Source organism: Palaemon carinicauda, chromosome 4 (assembly GCF_036898095.1).
Source record: "Palaemon carinicauda isolate YSFRI2023 chromosome 4, ASM3689809v2, whole genome shotgun sequence".
NCBI lineage: Eukaryota > Metazoa > Arthropoda > Malacostraca > Decapoda > Palaemonidae > Palaemon > Palaemon carinicauda.
Window position 1 is genome coordinate 149,380,897 of NC_090728.1, and position 20,603 is coordinate 149,401,499.

Genomic DNA, 20,603 nt, shown 5'->3' on the forward strand with positions numbered 1-20,603 from the left:
ACCTTATGGGTACTCGCACCAGAAGTTAGAATTCTGTGAAACCTTTAGTTTAATTCTCTGGGAATATTTACTGTAGTCAAATATACCCTAAGGAAGCTACTGAAGGAACCTTCCATCAGGACGACATGGCTATCTCACCCAAAAATAGATTTTTCGCTTCGCTCTAAATATGTTTAGTTAGCCAGAACGATTCCCGGTATATATCGCTTTAATAAATTTAGCTATTTACCAATTTAGCTAGGAAATTTTATATTATGCCGATTGTTTCATGGATTTGGCAATTTATTTACCGAGCCCCACGAGTGCTAGGCTTCCTAGCCTAGGCACCTACTTTACTTTCATGCATGATATAGTTTTCCTGGGGGGATCATTTATTGAAGCTTTAGGCAATATTTTATACATATAAGATATTACTGAATATAAATTTTCCTCTTCCAAGATAGTATATGAGAGAGTTTCGGTAACCGATTCTCACCGCGCCTAGGCTACTAGCCTAGGGGCTTTAGCATACTTTCGTACATGTCCCCGATTGCCCTTGTATCGTCTTTTAAGTGAAGACTGACACCTCCTATTCCTTTTAAGTCGATACTAATCTCCTTGGGAGATTTAAGAGCAATCCCTTTCCCTCTGAGTTAGCCTAGGCTAACCCTAGTCAACTCTGCCGTGAATTTTATTCGGGTAAATCTAGGCTAGGGTGTTTCTGTTCCTTCTCTTTACCTCAAATTAGGTTTTGAGTTTAGGACAGAACATCAGAGTATTCGTCTGTGGTCGGTGGCCGTCTGGCTTGGCGAATTGAATTCCTAAGTCAGGTTAGGCTACCGATGCAGGAGGCTAGACCTCCCTAGGCCTCACCTGAAGGCATTATATGATATAATGCCTCCTCCCTGTGGCCTAGCAGACAGTCCTGTGCCGACAGATCCTAAGCTGAAGAATTGAGTTCTTTCCTTGCTTAGGGTCTCTGACACTAGACTCTGTTCCTAACACCTGAGACAGCAGCCAGGGTGCCGCCATCTCATCCTATTAGGCTAACCCCAGACTAGGGAATTTAATTCCCTGGCCCCTTTGGGTTGTCTTTACATTGGAACAGAGTCTTTTTAGGTGAGGTAGAACCTGCCAGCTACTACCTAACCTACAGGACCCTTACCCCTCCCCTTGCTGTCCTTTAGTGTTGGTCTAGCCTTCACACATCTTGGCCATCATTCTACAATCGACCCTAGTGCGGGTAGATTGTGGGATTGGCTCTTGTTCTCTGTCGGCTGCTGGCTGAGTCGGCTGCCGGCAGAGATTCCCCTAACCTATCGAGTGTTCTTCAGTCCTCTCTTGGACTGCCTTCCATAGCCCTACAGGCTGGTACCGGTGGGGTTGTGGCTGGATGGAAACCCTAATGTAATTCCCCCTTCCATATGAACCCTCATTCTGGATGGTGGTCTGCAAGGCTGAGCCTTTGCTTCCCTCTCCCATCCATGCTTTCTCTCTCTCTTACCAAGTACCCTCGGCCCAGCTGCCGCCGACCTAGAGCTGCCGGCAGCCGCCAGGACTGCGGTCCGCCGACAGATTGCACTGCCGCCGATTGTTATGGGTTGCCAATGGCCGGCGACCCAACGACAGCCGGCACACACCGGCCGGCTGCTGACAACTATGTTGACTGCCGACAGCCGGTCAAACATTTGTCTGACGACATATCACTCACCACCGGCTGCCGGTGGGACCACCGAATGTCGGCAACCCCCCGGCTGCCGGCGGCATGCAACTGCCGGCGGTCTGCCGCCCACTATCTCTTGAAGGCAGTATACCTTTGAAAAACCCAGGAACTACCAGTGTATGCCGGTAGGTACTACAGTATATGGCCGTGGAGTGGTCAGCAATGATTGCGATACTGATTATTCCACAATAAATAAACCATTGTACGGTCGGTACGGTAGTCCATACATTTCCAACCTACAAGGTGCTTCATGGGCAGCCTATTGTGAGACCACTAGATAAAGAGAGCGATTCTCTCTTTTCATAAAAGTTATCAATGATCACTTTATTCAATCCCAATATTGAATTCTCGAAGACGGTGTTATGTTACACCTTTATATATCCTAAGGATAAAATGTCTTCTATTAATAATTCTATTTTAGAATACCCGAGATTCAATATTGAGGGAGGTCATAGCAATTGGCTGAGCAGGAAACACATGTAGGTGTCTTTCCTCTTTCTTTTCTAGCTTACCTATCCTAAGCTAAAATATACATAACATTGTATGATGAAATTGTGAGATATTTCACCGAATACTCATCCGCCTTTCCTTTCTTTACAGGAGGACTACCCCGAGTGCGGGAATCACTTCGGCAAGGTCCGCAGCAAGAACTTCTGCGGCCATGGTTTGTGCAGGACCCACGTGCGCTGCGCGACGACGAAGGGCTTTCTGAAGTATTGTGACCCCCAGGTATGTGACATTTGTTCCAATCTGGTTACTGAGGCTTTTGATGATCAAAAGTCAACTGAGTCACGGGATGCAGCAAGAGAGAAGCTGCGGAAATGGGTGAGGGGTTTTCAGAAGAATACCACTGCCCCATACCCTCCTAATGAAAGAATGAGGGCTTGTCTTTTCCCTAGGGCATCTTCGGATGCAGTTATCCCTCAACCTCAGGCTGAGATCCCCCTCGTCCAGATTCCGTTAGAATCTGATGTTTCGGATGCCATGAAGGATATCCAGCTAGAAGACAACATGTCGGTAGTTTCCGAGGGTACGGAACGGTGTCTTCTAGCAAAAGAGCAGGATCAGGAGTCTGTCTTACCTCCTGAAGGTGACGATGCAGTAGCCGAAGTTATTTCGGTTTCATCGGCTCCGGTGACTGAGCCTGTCCCGTTGACCTACTCTGCCCCCCCAACTGGATACGATTAGCCACATGTTAACTTCTCTCCTGTCTATGTTTCAGGACATGAAGAAGGAGTCATCTGAGAAGGAAGCTACGCTTCGTTCAGAGATGCACCAACTCGTGACTTCCCGTTTAGCCCCCAAGAAGCTAAACGTTAAGGAACTTCCCCCTTTCTTGGACGTCAACCCTTGGAGGTATGCTGAACACATGCCTATGTCAGGAGGGAAGATCTTCCTCTCTGACAAACTGGGTACGATCCCAGTAGAGGATATAGAGTTCTGGCCCAGCAAAGGGACCTACCCTGACTGTTACGTCCGCTTAAGGACGGAACCTCCCTCGAAAGAGGAAACAGAGCCGAATGAGGTCATCATACTGGACCTCCCCAAGGCCCAAGCCCTGTTCACTAAGACCTTGAAAGAGAGGGCCTTTACTAGTTCCTAGGTGCCGGCTCTCAGCAAGAAGCACCCATCCTTCATTGCTGCTTCTTCCGGTGCCTTCCCCTTTATGGAAAAAGGGTTCAAGGCAGTCGAGGCAGGGAAACCTTGTCCCACACTCGAAGAGTGTAGACCCTTTTCCCTTGCCCTACCATCAGACGATGAAGACTGGAAGGATGTTTATAACACCTTCTCAGTCGGGAAGTTGGAGGCTGACATTGCTGGACGTCAGTTCGGAGAAGACCTCCCGAAGTTGTCGGACTTCCACCTGTGCAGGGAGCAGGAGACGAAGGAGAGACTTGCCGCCTCTATGTCCCTGCAGACTGGACTAGAGACGATGGCAAGTGTTCCAGATACCCCAGATATGTACATGATCTTTGCCAAAGCTCATTTGGCAACGGTCACCAAAGACCTGTACAACTTTATTAAAGCCAGACGGGCTTGTAGAGAGTTCGTGTTCGCCTCGGCTGCGGTGAAGCACGAACCAAGGAAGCTGATAGCTTCCAACACCTGGGGAAAAGACCTCTTCCCAAGCGAAGTGGTCAAAGAGGTCGTCGACAAAGCTGCCACCAAGAATAGGAATCTTCTCCACAAGTGGGGCTTGTCGACCAAGAGAAAGTCTTCCAGTGAGGAGGGTCCCCAACCCAAAAGGAAGACCAAGCGACCTAGAGTGCCCTCTCGCCCACCATGACAACAACAACTTCCTGTGGCCACGGTGTCCCAGACGGTAACACAACCACCGACCACATTTCAGCTCGTGCCCCAACAGGTAGCGACACAGTCGCCTGCTGTTACTCCAGTCTTTGAAAGGCAATCCACGACCTTTCGGCCGAAGTCTCGAGGTTCCTTTCGTGGTTCCTCTAGACGCCCCTCTAGAGGCAGGGGCAACAAAGGTGGACGTGGCCAAGGAGGCAAGTCCTCCAACCAGCACTCAAAATGAGATGCTTCCGGTAGGAGGGAGACTTCTCCTTTTCCAGGATCGCTGGACCTTCGATCCTTGGGCCCACAGCCTAATCAAGAACGGACTGGGGTGGAGTTGGAACACAACTCCACCAACTTTCCCTCAATTCTTCCAACACTCAACCCCCATTCTGGAAGAATATGTCCAAGAACTCTTACGCAAGAGAGTGGTAAGGAGGGCCAAGTCCATCAAATTCCAAGGAAGGCTGTTTTGTGTTCTGAAGAAGGATTCAGAAAAACTCAGAGTCATTCTGGACTTGTCACCAAGGGACTTGTCACATAGCCCCAAGGGTATTCACAAAGCTTGCGAATGCAGTCATTTATCAACTACGCCTAAAGGGAGTTCCGATGATTGCCTACCTGGACGACTGGCTGGTATGGGCAGCATCCGAAGAAGAATGCATGCAAGCCTCCAAGGAAGTGATCCAGTTCCTGGAACATCTAGGATTCAAGATCAACTTGGAAAAGTCTCGACTATCTCCAGCTCAAAAGTTCCAATGGCTGGGTGTTCACTGGAAGTTACAGTCACACTGCCTCTCCATTCCATCTAAGAAGAGGAGAGAAATAGTGGGATCTGTCAAGAGACTTCTTCAATCCGACATAATATCAAGAAGGCAATAAGAGAGAGTGTTGGGGTCTCTCCAGTTTGCCTCAGTGACAGACCCAGTGTTGAGAGCACAATTAAAAGATGCATCAGGAGTCTGGAGAAAATACACATCAAACGCTCGAAGAGATCTGACAAGACCGATACCAACTCGTCTGCGATCACTCCTCAAGCCATGGTCGGAGGCAAAGTACCTAAAGAAAAAGGTACCTCTACAACCGCCTCCACCCTCAGTCACCGTTCACACGGATGCCTCAAAGGAAGGGTGGGGAGGCCACTCTCACCATCGGAAAGTCCAAGGAACCTGGCCCTCCCTCTTCAAGACCTTCCACATCAACATTCTAGAAGTCATGGCAGTTTTTCTCTCACTGAAAAAACTGAAACTTCGCAGCTCAATCCACATACGACTGGTACTAGACAGCGAAGTAGTAATGAGATGCCTGAATCGACAAGGCTCGAGATCGCCTCAAATCAACCAAGTGATGTTGGCCATCTTCGGTTTGGCGGAAAAGAAGAGATGGCACTTATCAGCAGTTCACCTTCAAGGATTCTGCAATGTGACGGCGGACACTCTATCCAGGCTCACCCCGATAGAGTCCGAATGGTCCCTAGACACAAGATCATTCTCCTTCATCTTACGCAAAGTCCCAGGACTGCAGATAGACCTCTTCGCAACGAGCGACAACAAGAAGCTACCCCGGTACGTAGCCCCATACGAGGATCCTCTAGCGGAAGCAACGGATGCGACGTCCATAGACTGGAACAGATGGTCCAGGATTTACCTGTTTCCCTCCAACCAACCTCCTACTGAAGGTCCACAACAAGCTAAGATCCTTCCAAGGAACAGCAGCGATAGTGGCTCGCAAGTGGCCCAACAGCATCTGGTTCCCCCTGATAACGGAACTACGACTGAAGCTGATTCCGTTGTCGGATCCAGTTCTGACTCAGCAAGTGCAGAAGTCGACTGTCTCCGCTTCATCACAGAAAACCTGGAACCTGCATCTCATGATTTTCTCACCTTAGCAGTCAAGAAAAGGTTCGGGATTTCAAAGGACAGTATCAACTTTTTAGAAGAATACAAGTCGAAATAAACTAGAAGACAATACGAGTCTTCCTGGAAGAAATGGGTCTCCTTCGTCAAGGCAAAGAAACGAAAAGAGATATCAACAGATTTCTGTTTATCTTTCTTTATTCATCTCCATGACCCTTACTGTATGCCCTCCAGGTGGACTTCTCCAATGAAATCTTCAATGCGATACTTAAGGCCTGCGCTAGATTTCGGCCCGCAGCACCTCCCAGGCCCATTTCTTGGTCCTTGGATAAGGTTCTTCATCTAGCATCTACCTTGAACAATGAAGATTGCTCTATAAAAGATTTGACTCAAAAGGTGATATTCTTATTTGCACTAGCCTCAGGAGCCAGAGTTAGTGAAATAATGGCCCTTTTCGAGGGATGATGGCCACATTCAGTTCACAGACTGCGGAGAACTGAACCTATTTCCCGACCCAGTGTTTCTCGCCAAGAATGAGCTGCCCACCAAAAGGTGGGGTCCCTGGAGAATCTGCCCTCTGAAGGAAGAAGCGTCTCTATGTCCAGTAGAATGCCTAAAGGTCTATCTTCGTAGAACTTCAGACTTTAGGGGAGGACAGCTTTTCAGGGGAGAAACCTCAGGTTCAACATTGACTTTGAGACAACTAAGGGCGAAGATCACCTATTTCATTCGCAGAGCGGATCCAGACAGCACACCCGCAGGTCATGATCCGAGAAAAGTTTCTTCGTCTCTGAACTTCTTTCAGAACTTGAGTTTTGAAAGTCTTCGCTCCTATACTGGATGGAAGTCATCTAGAGTTTTCTTCAAGCACTACGCGAAACAAGTGCAGGAGATAAAGCATTTTGTGGTGGCGTGGCAGCAGGTAGTGTACTGAAACCTGCCGCTTGAATTCTGAAAAGAACAGTGCACTAATTGGGACAATTTAGTGATGGGTGTACATGGTTTACTCCTACGGTGTATCATGTTTAGTGAAGTGTGTAAGTAATGACACTATAGACTGTTCTCAGTACAAAGGTGACAAAAGCATAAAAGACTTACACATGTGCCATGCGTATTCTACGCAAGTGTTTCCTTTAAACAGTAATGACAGAAACAATAGTGAAATACTACTATATTTCCTTTAGAGTGGCTTTGTGTTTCCTTTTCAGATGAAACTTTATTTCTGTTATTACCATTTTATTATGCTTTTACACAATATTTTCAAAGAAATCTCTCTTAAATTGTATATATATATATGCAACTAATGATTACTATATACTGTTTATTAATAAACACATTTGGGAATTTTGCATCTCATTTCGCCCTGAAAATTCTAAAAATACAAATAAAGTTGTCAGAGCAAATTATTGTCCTCTTATTTTGAAAATATATTCTGAATAAATACTATTTTTTTCTAGCAAACAAACATCACAATTATATATTATTGTATCAAGTTCAGTCCCTGGTAATGACTGACTTTATGAACCTGATTGCTTTACTCACTGTACAAATTTCCTACATGAATGAAAACCTGTCTACCTTGTCTACAACACACAAGCAGACCAAGGCAGGTGTCAGTAATCAATACATACATTGTTCTTTCCAGAATACAAACTATGTTTTACATGTATATGATGAGACCAATATACAACTTGTTTGCTAGATTGTTCCTTGAACTTACAATCCTCGGGTTTTTTCCTAGAGTCTCCCATGACTCTTCCCTGTAGGGGGCAGGAAGCACTGACATAGTCCATGCTCAGTTGAAAGGTGTATGACGGTAACACCATGTGTCTCTAGGTCTAGAAGACAAAGGAAAATTTATCTCACGGTTATTGGCACTATTGAAAATCCACAGATACATTAATGCTCTGGTAAACTTCCATGAGGACGACATGGCCTGAGCCCAAAAAACGGATTTTGAGCAAAGCGAAAAATCTATTTTTGGGTGAGGTAGCCAAAAAACGGATTTTGAGCAAAGCGAAAAATCTATTTTTTGGGTAAGGTAGCCATGTCGTCCTGATGGATCCACAATCCTTTTACAAAGGATGAATGAATCCCTCCCGTATGTACTATATCTGTAGCACGTCACTAACGCTACAAAGAATGACAAGATGGCGCCAGGACGCGGCGTCGTGCTTGCGCTCAACAACAGTACTAGTAGGAACGTTGCTTTAATAACAACCCTCCTACAATTCTTGCCACTTTCCCCTCTCGAAACGTAAACGCTATTTGGGGTGTAGATAGCTATGTGGCGTGTCAAGAATACGTCCTCTGATCTTATGCGATATCCCTAAAGACAAAAGCAAGGGATATTCGCGCCTGGAGTTAGAATTCTGGATACCTTTAGTAAAATTCTCTGGGATATATCACTGTAGTTAAATATAACCTAGGAAGCTACTATGAAGGAACTTCCATCAGGATGACATGGCTACCTCACCCAAAATTAGATTTTTGGGCTCAAGCCATGTCGTCCTGATGGAAGGTTCCTTCAGTAGCTTCCTAGGGTATATTTAACTACAGTGGATATTCCCAGAGAATTAAACTAAAGGTTACCACAGAATTCTAACTTCTTGTGCGAGTAACCTAAAGGTTTCCCTCTAGGATATCGTATATCAGCAGGGGAAGCATGTATTAACACGCCACATAGCTATCTGCACCCCATATAGAGTTAACGCTTCGATATGGGAAGGAGGCTGAGTAACTGCGGAGCCGTTCCAAAGTTACTCTCATTCGTGGCTACTTTTGGTACTCGAGACGTAAACAAACGGGCGCCATTGCTAAATGACGTCACGTCCGTCTCCATCCTTTCGTCTGTAGCTCCTACGCTAAGTCGGATTTTTCCCAAGTGCATCTTTATCTGCTTACATCGCCGTTATGTCGCAGCCTTCAGCCTCGCCTTCTTCTGGAAAGTTGAGTACCAGGTCCTAGTACAGTATTGTTTAAATAAGCTCTGGCCGTAAAGTAACTTCTACTTTTCGTAAAATATTGTGTTTTGTGGCGTAGCTGTGCCGATACCGGATGCGCCATTACGGCGTCGCTGTTCATGTCGCATGCCTTATTTAGTTAGCCAGAACAGCCTTCTCCGGTCCTTTAACTAATTAATATTATTAGTTATTTAGTCTTCATAGCTAGGAAGTAATTATATCGTGTATTAGCGCTCGTTAGACAACGGTCGTTGACCGACCCTATACTAGATCGCTAGCCTAGCCCCTAGGCTTGACAGCCTAGTGCTCATATTACTGCATGATATATAAGTGTTCCTAAGTTAAGTTATGAAGGTTTAAGCATTTTTAAACATACGAGTTACTGTGATGTAAGTGTTTTCGCCTTCGGTGACCATACAAGGGACTGTGTTGGTTCGTGTACCAACCCCCTTCTAACCTAATGTAGGAACCCTTGTATGCTTCCTATTCCCCTTACCTACGGGTAATTCCCTCTGGGTAACCTTGCTTCTCCCTTATTCTATAATGGGGAGAATCTTGACTTCACCCAGAGTATTTATCGCTTCTCAGCCTACCCTAAGGGAATTACCCCCCCCCTTAGGGTCGTGCTTGAGACCTTAGGAAGGGCTCTTCCCTTCCCCAGTTGCACTTGGTTGGGTTACTCCTTCCTCCCTGCAACTAGCGATGTGTCTTTCCAGGCCTTCCTAGCCTAGGAGATGGTCCTCCTAATCTAGGTTAGGCTCTGGGGGGAGATTCTGCCTTATTATAGTTTAGGACAGTACATCAGTGCTGTACCTGATCTGTGCTACCTATCCTAGGTTAGGGAGTGTTCTCCCTTGCCTTGGTGGCCTCTCTCATACAGAGTCTACCCACTTTAAGAAAGACCCCTACTCCCCCCCCCCACTCTATCCCTTTGGTGTAGGCCTGCCTACACACCCCTGTCCTCGGTCCTACAACTCCTCCCCTGGGTGGAGTGGTAGGGCTAGCCTTGTTCTTCTGCTGAGCTGGCTGCTCTGGTACACTTACCCTTCATAGCGTTCTATAAGGGTGGTTGCCGGCGGCGGTCCTGCCGGCGGAGGATTCCCCCTCTTTGAGTGCTCTCTATCCCTCCCTTGGGTTACCTCAGGCTCCCGACCATCTGCCGGCCCACTGTCGCCGGATGTTAGGAGTACCTACTCCTATCATGAGTGCACTCCCTCCGGAGGGATGCCGGCGGGGTATAGGATATTACCCCTCCCTTCCCTCCTTACCTTTCTCTCTCTATTATGGTGCCGGTCCCTTGCCGCCTCTACTGCTGGCAACAGCCGCCACTACCTCAGGTGACCTCTATTCATAGGATACCTCCCCCCTAGAACGTCAGCCTACCGCCGTCCGTCGACATACCGCTGACGTCCCATCCCTTATATTTCCCCTGGTTTACCTAGCGACAGCTGGCCGACTGCCGGAGACTGCCGCCCACCCCCCCTATCTGCTGGCATTGATTGCCGGCATTCTAGGTATCCGCCCTATATATATCTTATGAGTTGAACTAAGGTTCACCATGCCGTCAGCTGCCGGGTGCCGGAGCCCGCCGCCCTTGCCGGCGATCCGCCGCTGTGCCGGAGGCTGCCACTTTGGTGTTGTCCATCTCGGTTGCTCAGTGTGTCCTCCTTGATGTTTCCACCCTGCAGGACCGGTCTCCGGCGTGCCGTCGGTCTGCTGGCTCCCCCTAATGAGGCGCTAAGGGACATGCACCCCTTCCTCGGCTGCCGGCACCATGCCGGCAGTCAATCTGATGCAGCCAGATAGCCGTGCCACCTCCATATAGGTATTGTTATACCAGCTAATATAGTGGCTATGCTGTATGGTTGCACATCACAACATTTCCAGCATACTCTGTGCATCTCAGTGCAGTCGTTTGCCGGAACCTACATATTACTAAGGGGTTTATCCTATTTTCCCCTCTCCCTCACTAGGCTCTGAGCGGTCTCAGATCCTTTTACACTCTGCGGACAATTCCTCTATTAAGGAGGCCTAGCTTGGCTCATCCATATGGATTTTCCCTCCTTTGGAACCCTCGGGTCCTAAGGAATTGTCTACGGATAAGGTTACGGTAACCGGCTGGGCGGGATTCACAAGTATGTGTCTATCTACTTCCCTTCCTGCTCATCTATCTTGAACATATAATTGATATGCTATTTATAGATTAAGTTATTCTTAAGTCTAGAGTAATGTAAGTCATTCTTATGCCTTCCATGTACTCATGATCTCTCTCTTTTACAGGAGGAGTATATGAAGTGTGAGAGCAACTTCTGTGGAGTTAAACGCCCGGAATTCTACGGGCACAAGGCGTGCCGGACCCACGCCCCCTGCGCCACCAAGAGAGGCGACCTTAAATATTGGGTTCCGCAGAACTGTTCAGTCTGCAAGAGTCTCCTCGATGAAGCGTTCAATAATCCTCCTACCACGGAGGTAAGGGACACTGCTAGAGAGAAGCTGTGCAAATCGGTGCGAGGCTTCCAAAAGAACGTCTCTGGACCTTATCTTCCAAATGAAGATATGAGGGCCTTGCTTTTCCCGAAATCATCCAAGGACTCGGTGATCCCTTAAGAACAGATTCCCACCGTCCAACTGGTGGTGAACCTGACATCGTCATGGCACAGTCAATGCGTACGTGCCATATCGATTCCGACGACGTGGAACGTATGTCGGAGGTGTCCGAAGGTACGGAGAAGACCCTCATGGGCGAAGAGCTCGACTATGAGGAAGATCAGGTGGAATATCCTGATTCGGAGAACGAGGTCACTCCAGCTCCCCCAGTAGCCCCAGTGACATCCGAGGAACATGTTCCTTCGACTTCCGCCACCCCGGATCCCCTTCCATCGGCCACTCAAGAGGTCTTCAGTATGCTAGAAGCCCTCATGGACAAGAAGCTGAGAGAGACTCAGGAACAATTCCGGACGACTCGTCGGCTTCAAACAACCGAAAAAGATTTTGGTTAAGGACCTCCCCCACTGCTCGGAAGCTAACCCTTGGAGATACGCCGAGCACATGCCAATCACAACTGGCAAAATCTTTATTAGTGAAAGGGTCGGCTCTATTCTTCTGGAAGAAGTGGAGTTCTTCCCGAACTTCGAGGCTTATCCGGACTGTTACGTCCGACTCAGGTCCGAACCAGCCTCAATAGGAGAGACCGAACCTAAGGAGGTGATAGTGTTCGATCTGGCAAAGGCCCAAGCTATGCTGGCTCACGCAGTGAAGAGTCGGGGTTTCACCAACTCCAAGATGCCAGCACTAAGCAAAAAGCATCCAACCTTTGTTGCTCCAGCTACTGCGACCTTCCCCTTCGTTGAAAAGGCCTTCCAAGTGGTCATGAAGGCTGTGGAGGAAGGGAAACCTTGCCCTGCACTGGAGGATTGCAGACCCTTCTCCCTCACTCTTCCCCCTGATGACAGGTACTGGAAAGACATCCAGCTCACTTTTACGGTCGGGAAGCTAGAACCTGATGTGGCCGGTCGTCAGTTCAATGAGGACCTCCCACGACTGAACGATCATCTCCTTCGTAGGGAACAGGATACCAAGGAGAGACTCGCTGCTTCGCTGTCACATCAGGTACAGCTAGAACTCATAGCCGGGGACACCAGAGTCCCGGACTTTTACATGGTCCTTGCAAAGTCACACCTGGCGACTGTGACCAAGGATTTGTACAGCTTCGCTAGGGCTCGCAGAGCCTGTAGAGAATTCGTGTTTGCCAATGCAACGGTGAAACACGAACCCCGGAGACTGATTTCCTCCAACATCTGGGGCAAACATCTCTTCCCATCCGCCTTGGTGAAAGAGATAGTGGACAAAGCCGCCTCGGAGAATCGGAACCTTCTCCACAAGTGAGGCATGTCCCGAAAGAGGAAGTCCTCTCAGGACGATGGCCCTCAGCCTAAGAGGAAATCCTCGAAGCCTAGGTCCCAGCAACGTCAACCAAGACGTCAGTTTCCGGGTCCCGCTACTCCCCAAGTGGCTGCACAGCCACAGCAGACCTTCCAACTGGTACCCCAACCGTTGGTGTCGCAGTCACCGGTCTTCACCCCTGCCTATGAGCAGCATTCCACTACCTTTCGTCCCAGAGGTAGAGGCTCCGGCAGAGATTCTTCTCGCTGTCCCTCAAGAGGCAGAGGAGGAAGGGGAGCTAGTGGCCGAGGTGGCAAACCCTCGGGACACCAGAAGCAATGAAGTGCTTCCGGTGGGAGGAAGACTCCGCCAATTCCAGGATTGTTGGACCTTCGATCCTTGGGCACACAACATTGTCAAGAAAGGACTGGGCTGGAGCTGGATTCAACCACCCCCATCCTTTCAGCAATTCTTCCAACAGTCAACCCCCCTCCTGGAAGAATATGTCCTGGAGCTCTTGAACAAGAAGGTGATCAAGAGGGTAAAGTCAACCAGGTTCCAAGGGAGAGACTTTTGTGTTCCCAAGAAAGACTCAGACAAACTCGTCATTCTAGACTTGTCCCCTCTTAACAAGTTCATTGCGAACATCAAATTCAAGATGCTGACTCTGCAACAAAGAAGGACCCTTCTGCCTCACAGGGCCTACACGGTCTCCATAGACCTGGCGGATGCCTACTGGCACATTCCAATGAATCACTACGCTTCCTCCTACCTAGGATTTCGACTCCAAAAGAAAAGTTACGCCTTCAGGGCCATGCCCTTCGGGCTCAACGTGACTCCACGAATCTTCACCAAGCTGGCAGACGCAATCGTCCAACAACTACGTCTTCAGGGCGTCCAAGTGATGGCCTACCTAGACGACTGGCTAGTCTGGTCAACATCGCCCGAAGATTGTCTGAGAGCCTGCAACAAAGTCACCCAGTTCCTAGAGCATCTGGATTTCAAGATAAACGCCGAGAAATCTCGCCTCTCTCCAGCTCAGAAGTTCCAATGGTTGGGAATCCATTGGGACCTTCAGTCACACTGCCTTTCCATTCCACCGAAGAAAAGGAAGGAAATAGCAGGGTCTGTCAGAAGGCTTCTAAAATCCAAACGGATCTCAAGACGCCAACAGGAACAAGTTCTCGGCTCTCTACAGTTCGCCTCAGTGACAAACCCAGTGCTTCGCGCACAGCTAAAGGATGCCGTGGGAGTCTGGAGACGATTCGCATCCATCGCTCGAAGAGACCTCAAGAGACGGCTTCCGAACAGACTTCGCTTACTTTTAAAGCCGTGGTCGGAAGCAAAGGCCCTGAAAAGGTCCATCCCTCTTCAACACCCGCCTCCATCGATCAACATCCACACGGACGCTTCACTGGAGGGTTGGGGAGGTCACTCCCACCAACAGCAGGTTCAAGGAACATGGTCTCCCCTATTCAAGACGTTTCACATCAACATCTTGGAGGCCATGGCGGTTTTTCTCACCCTGAAGAAACTCTCCCCGCCTCCCTCGATACACATCCGTCTGACTCTGGACAACTCAGTGGTAGTCAGATGTCTCAATCGTCAGGGCTCGAGATCGCCCCAGATAAATCAGATGCTTCTCCCTATCTTTCGTTTGGCAGAAAGGATGAAATGGCACCGGTCTGCAGTTCACCTACAAGGATTCCGCAACATGACAGCGGACGCTCTATCAAGGACAAGCCCAATAGAGTCGGAATGGTCTCTAGATGCAAGATCATTCTCCTTCATCTCTCGCCAAGTCCCGGAACTTCAGATCGATCTCTTCGCGACGAGCGACAACAATCAACTTCCTCGATATGTGGCCCCGTACGAGGACCCCAAGGCAGAAGCGGTGGACGCCATGTCCCTGGATTGGAACAGATGGTCCAAGATCTACCTGTTCCCTCCACCCAACCTTATGCTGAAAGTCCTATCCAAACAGAGAACCTTCAAAGGGACAGCGGCCCTAGTGGCTCCCAAGTGGCCCCGGAGCAATTGGTATCCCCTGGTCCTGGAGCTGCGGCCCACCCTGATCCCCCTACCGGGTCCAGTCCTCTCTCAACAAGTACAGAAGTTGACTGTCTTCACTTCATCACTGAAAGTCAGGGACCTTCATCTCATGATTTTCTCTCCTTAGCCGTAAAGAAAAGGTTTGGGATCTCGAAGAAAAGCTTAGACTTCCTCAAGGAGTACAAGACAGAGTCTACCAGAAGGCAGTACGAATCTTCCTGGAATAAGTGGGTATCCTTCGTCAAGGCAAAAAATCCTACGGAGATCACCATTGATTTTTGCATGTCCTTCTTCATTCACCTTCATGGACAAGGCTTAGCGGCCAACACGATTTCCACTTGTAAATCGGCCTTGACTAGACCACTCCTATACGCCTTCCAGATTGATCTGTCCAGTGACATCTTCAATAAACTGCCAAAGGCATGCGCTAGACTACGCCCAGCACCTCCACCAAAATCTATCTCCTGGTCCCTGGACAAGGTGCTCCATTTTGCTTCTAGCCTGGACAACGATTCGTGCCCTCTGAAAGACCTGATTCAAAAAGTTATCTTCCTTTTTGCTCTCACCTCGGGAGCCCGAGTCAGTGAAATAGGGGCATTATCAAGAGAAGAGGGTCATATCCTATTCACCGATACGGGAGATCTTACCCTCTTCCCCGATCCAACGTTTCTCGCCAAGAATGAACTACCCACCAAGAGATGGGGCCCCTGGAGAATCTGCCCCCTGAAGGAAGATGTCTCTCTATGCCCAGTGGAGAGTCTTAAGGTCTATCTTCGAAGAACTTCAGACTTCGGTGGAGGACAACTCTTCAAAGGAGAAACATCGGGTAGCGACCTGTCACTGAAACAACTAAGAGCGAAAATCACCTACTTCATTCGCAGAGCGGATCCTGACAGTACACCCGCAGGTCACGATCCTAGGAAAGTCGCTTCTTCTCTGAATTTTTTCCAGAGTATGGATTTCGAAAGCCTCAAGAGCTTTACAGGCTGGAAATCATCGCGCATGTTCTTCAAGCACTACGCAAAACAGGTGCACGAAGTAAAACATTTCGTGGTAGCTGCAGGTAGTGTAATGAAACCTGCTGCTTAAATCTGCATAGAACAATGAGTTATTTGGGACTCTAACTCTACGGGTGCCTGTGTTGACCCTATCGTGATACAGAGTGATTTAATGGACACTTAGTGTTTCTAATAGACTGTTCTTTATCAAGGTGAAATGTCATAGAAATTTTACATGCGTGCCACATGCTCTCGAGCATGGAGTGTTTTTTTTTAACTTTAAAAAGACTGGCGTTCCCCTGGGAACTTGTGTTTCTAAAAGCAAAATTTTCTTTTCAGACTCAAGATCACCGTCTTTCATTTTTATGTACATTATTCATTATTACTGTAAATAAATTCTATAATCTTTATTGTAATTACTTCTATAATGACTTGCAATCTTAAAAATAAAATGTCTATTTTATTTACCACGTGCGTCTCCTTTCGCTCCTATTCCTTATTAAGAAATATATGATTGTTATACTGTAGTTTCATTTACCCCTTTCCTGTCTGATTAAAAGAATAATATAAGTATTTATATTATATACTCACCTATGCCTTGATAATATTCCTAATCGAATATTAACCTTTAATCTGTCTCCGAGACCAGCATGATCTCTCCACCAGGTGAGTAGTTCTTCAATGATCACTTCGAGATATTCCTCTTGTCCACCAGGACTTCCCTGCCAGGGGGGCAGGAAGCCAGTTCATCATGGAATCTCTGGTAAGGACAATTACTAAAATTGTCATAGTCGTACGGTATCCAGACCATAGGAATATTGCCCGAAGCCCTTGGCACTTGGATTAAGGGAAAAAATCCACGATACATTAATTCTCTGGTACACGATACATTAATTCTCTGGTACACTTCCATCAGGACGACATGGCATGAGTCCAAAAAACGGATTTTGAGCGAAGCGAAAAATCTATTTTTGGGTGAGATAGCCATGTCGTCCTGATGGACCCTCCCGTCTATTCTAGTTCAGCCTTTCAGGCCCCTCCCTGACCTACTGTATCGCGGAGATTGGTAGGAGCTGAGCTCAGGATGAAGACGGACGTGACGTCATTTAGCAATGGCGCCCGTTTGTTTACGTCTCGAGTACCAAAAGTAGCCACGAATGAGAGTAACTTTGGAACGGCTCCGCAGTTACTCAGCCTCCTTCCCATATCGAAGCGTTAACTCTATATGGGGTGCAGATAGCTATGTGGCGTGTTAATACATGCTTCCCCTGCTGATATACGATATCCTAGAGGGAAACCTTTAGGGTACTCGCACCAGAAGTTAGAATTCTGTGATAATCTTTAGTTTAATTCTCTGGGAATATCCACTGTAGTTAAATATACCCTCGGAAGCTACTGAAGGAACCTTCCATCAGGACGACATGGCTATCTCACCCAAAAATAGATTTTTCGCTTCGCTCAAAATCCGTTTTTTTGCTTCGCTCAAATCCGTTTTATGAAAGATCTATTTTAATACTGTTACTGTTCTTAAAATATTTTATTTCTATTATTCATTACTTCTCTTGTTTATTTATTCCTTCATTTCGCTTCCACACTGGGCAATATTTGCCTGTTGGAGCCCTTGGGCTTATAATGTCTTGCTTTTCCAACAAGTGTAGCATAGCTTGTAATAATTATAATAATAATAATAATAATAATAATAATAATAATAATAATAATAATAGAGCATATTTCCCTAAACTGTATCTGCTTGGCCATTTCAGTTCTAAGGGTACATTTTTGTCCATATTAGCCTACAAGTTCAAATCAATCTAAAGAATCTGATTAAAAGTTCCCGCTTCGGGTATCTTCGATGACCAAGCAGATGGACTCAGTGATGTGTGTAGATCAGTAAATTATCAAACGAAGGAGCTTTGACTGACAGAGACCTTAGAAACTTAGATATCTAGTAACCCTCTTAGTGAATTGCAATTATGTTCCAAACCCAAAGAAGAAAAGTATTTTGGAAAAATAACTACCAAACCTTCTATGGGGGATAAGAGTGAATATTATAAAACCAATAGATACCTCCAGACGAAGCAGGTGGGGTCATAAATTAAGATCTATCTCAATTTAATATGCACAGTTTATTGGTAAATGTAAAAATAAAAAAAAAAAATCGAGGGCTAATTATCTAATTGGATGTTAACAGTGAAAGACTTTTGCACCTCGTGCAGTGCACCATTGGCTTTACAGAAGAGTTTGAGAACAGTTTCGTAATCTACGAGTCTAGATTTCGAACACCGATCAAGCCCGAAAGTTTTGTGTAATGTCTGAACCCTCACCATCCTTGCGAGCTGGGGATCGGGTGTTTTGGTGAGGGGGCTCCGCTTTAGGTCTACCTGCTGAGTTATCAGCAGCCATTGCCTGGCCCTCTCTAGTCTTAGCTTGTGTGGTGGTGAGGGCGGGGGGGGGGGGGGGGCGTCTCTCAGGCGCTGACCCTTGCCTCTGCCACTAATCGGTAACCTTTATAACCATTAATAAACCTATATGAACCAACATTTTTGCCATATACTGTACTCTACATCCATATCCTTTCAATCATCTTGCTATCCCACGAATAGCGCAATTGTGAGGTTTTCTTCGTTTCAAATTTACATTTATATTTGTAATTCGTCTATTTTTATTCTTGATTTTGTTCAAAAACCACTTTAACTCTTCTCCTCAGTCCTGATACGGAATATTGAATAACCTGATCGTTCCAATTTCAGGTGTCAGACCAAACTTCCTGAAATCAAATGAAGGAGTTTTGCTTTCCTAAGAGTATTCTTTGGCTGACTTATTTGATTTCATGGAGGAGGAAATTTTTGAAATGGTCTCACTTTGCCTCTCCGGACAGTATTGCCCAAATTCTATAGCTCAAATCAATTCTGTTTGGAAGATGAAGAAAGTACACTAACGAAGCATGTTGTGTAATAAAGAAAAAAAAATGAGCGTCTGCCTGTCATCCGCCTCTGACAAAATAAAACAGTAAGTCATCAACAAATTTAAGGGGATGTTCATGTATTATATGGAAAATAGTAGTGTTTTTTTTATGTTTATTGCAATTAATTTATATTTTAGAAATATATCTATAGCGGTGGAATACTTAAATATTACCAGGGAATTTTTTTTCTTCATTTCTACAATTTTCATAAAAGACTAATGTATGTAATCCATTGATATTGTGCAGTAAATATGTGTCAAGACAAGGTAAAGAATACCAATTCCTTGATATTGCAAGAGGGTCTACCCCTCTTTTTTATTCTTCTCCTGTACTTCTCTTTCAACCTATTTCCTTAATCTTTCCCATCCCGAGTACCTGCCTTTGAGCTATAAACTGGATTGTATCCAGGGGTACTCTTCCTCTCCCCATATTCCCCACTTCCCTATTCCTATTATTGTTGTGTAAGAAAAGAAGGCATAATTTGTTGGGGTATTTTTAAACAATTTCTATGCTTAAAAATATTTTGTTTAGGGTTAAAAGACGCCAAGAGAAAACTTGCAATATTTCCTTCTTTCAAAATGATAAAATGGTATACTGTACAGTATATGACAAAATACCATTCTTTAACTTAATCTCTACGTTAAAATTTCTATCCCTCTTCGTATTTATATATTACATGTCAGATACATTTTGATTTCTTTCATTTATTCAGACGACAAAATATAAAAATCTCTTTGCTTGTAAATTGGTATAGCCTAAATACAATTGTATTAGTCCCCTTGTTCTCTAAAAGTAAGCTGATCAATGTCATAGTATCTCATGCTAATTCGTAATAAGATTGCTTTAGATTTAATGAAAATTCGATTATAAAAACAATATATTAAAATAAAAAAGACCTTAAGAAGATATACTGTATCTAAAAACATACGCAGGTGTATCAAGCCATCCTCAAGATAAGCCCTTAATGAACGTGGAAAGGCCTACTCGATTTGGAGAGTAATATCCACGAGGGATCATTTACTACGAACTGCAGAGGTGTAAAATGAAATTCTCACTACGCTGGATCTTCTTTAGCATGCGCAAGCAACTGTCAGCTCCCCGACATCCAAATTACCAATACATGGAAGTTGGGTGCTTGGCAAACCCAGACTAGAATGTGGCGAGATACAGGGAGGCACTGGTGACAATCTCCAGAGCATTTAGAGTCGGTAGACTCGGTACTCGTGCAGACAGTCTCCTCCACAACGGACGGCTAATACATCGGGGGTAGTTCACAAGTAATGTAATGTGTCGGACATGTACCATTTAACTGCGAGTCGTGAATCCATTCCGGGTGGAGGTAAAGTTCCTGCGTGATGTGGTTTTTGTGAAGGTCGGTTTTGATCGAGGAGAATTTAACACCCTTGTGAATGATTTGAGAAGTATAGATGACAGGGTCAAGCACAACCTTGTATTTGACCTGGTTGGCTTCGTCCCCCTGTTCCTCCGAGAAGTACTGTAGTTCATTGGTGCTCAGGTCCTCATGTCTTTGCTTCATGATGCAGATAGCTACGTCGGACCATTTCCTGTGTTTACAGGGGTGTAGGAGTGTCATTTTGGGTGGGAGGCTAAAGTTAGAGAAGTCACTGACGACGGGGGTCTTGGAGGCCTCCTCCAGAATTTATTCATTTATTTATTTTTTACGAGGAAGCCCTCTTAGATGCGATTTCCTGGCATCTGATAGCTGATTGTAGCAACCACAAAATCATATTTTTTGGACGATTTGTATGTGGCCAATTACAATTCATACATAATGAATATCATATAATGCCAGTAGGCCTACTTGATGAACTTAGAGATACCTTTTGAATAAAATAAGACTATTTGCATTTGCTTTAGGTGATTTTTTAG

The 20,603-nt window shown here is 46.1% G+C and overlaps 1 pseudogene; it reads right to left on the reverse strand.

The window, feature by feature from the left end:
• Positions 1 to 19,726: 19,726 nt before the first annotated feature.
• LOC137639699 (uncharacterized) lies at positions 19,727 to 20,307 on the reverse strand (annotated as a pseudogene).
• Positions 20,308 to 20,603: the final 296 nt, after the last annotated feature.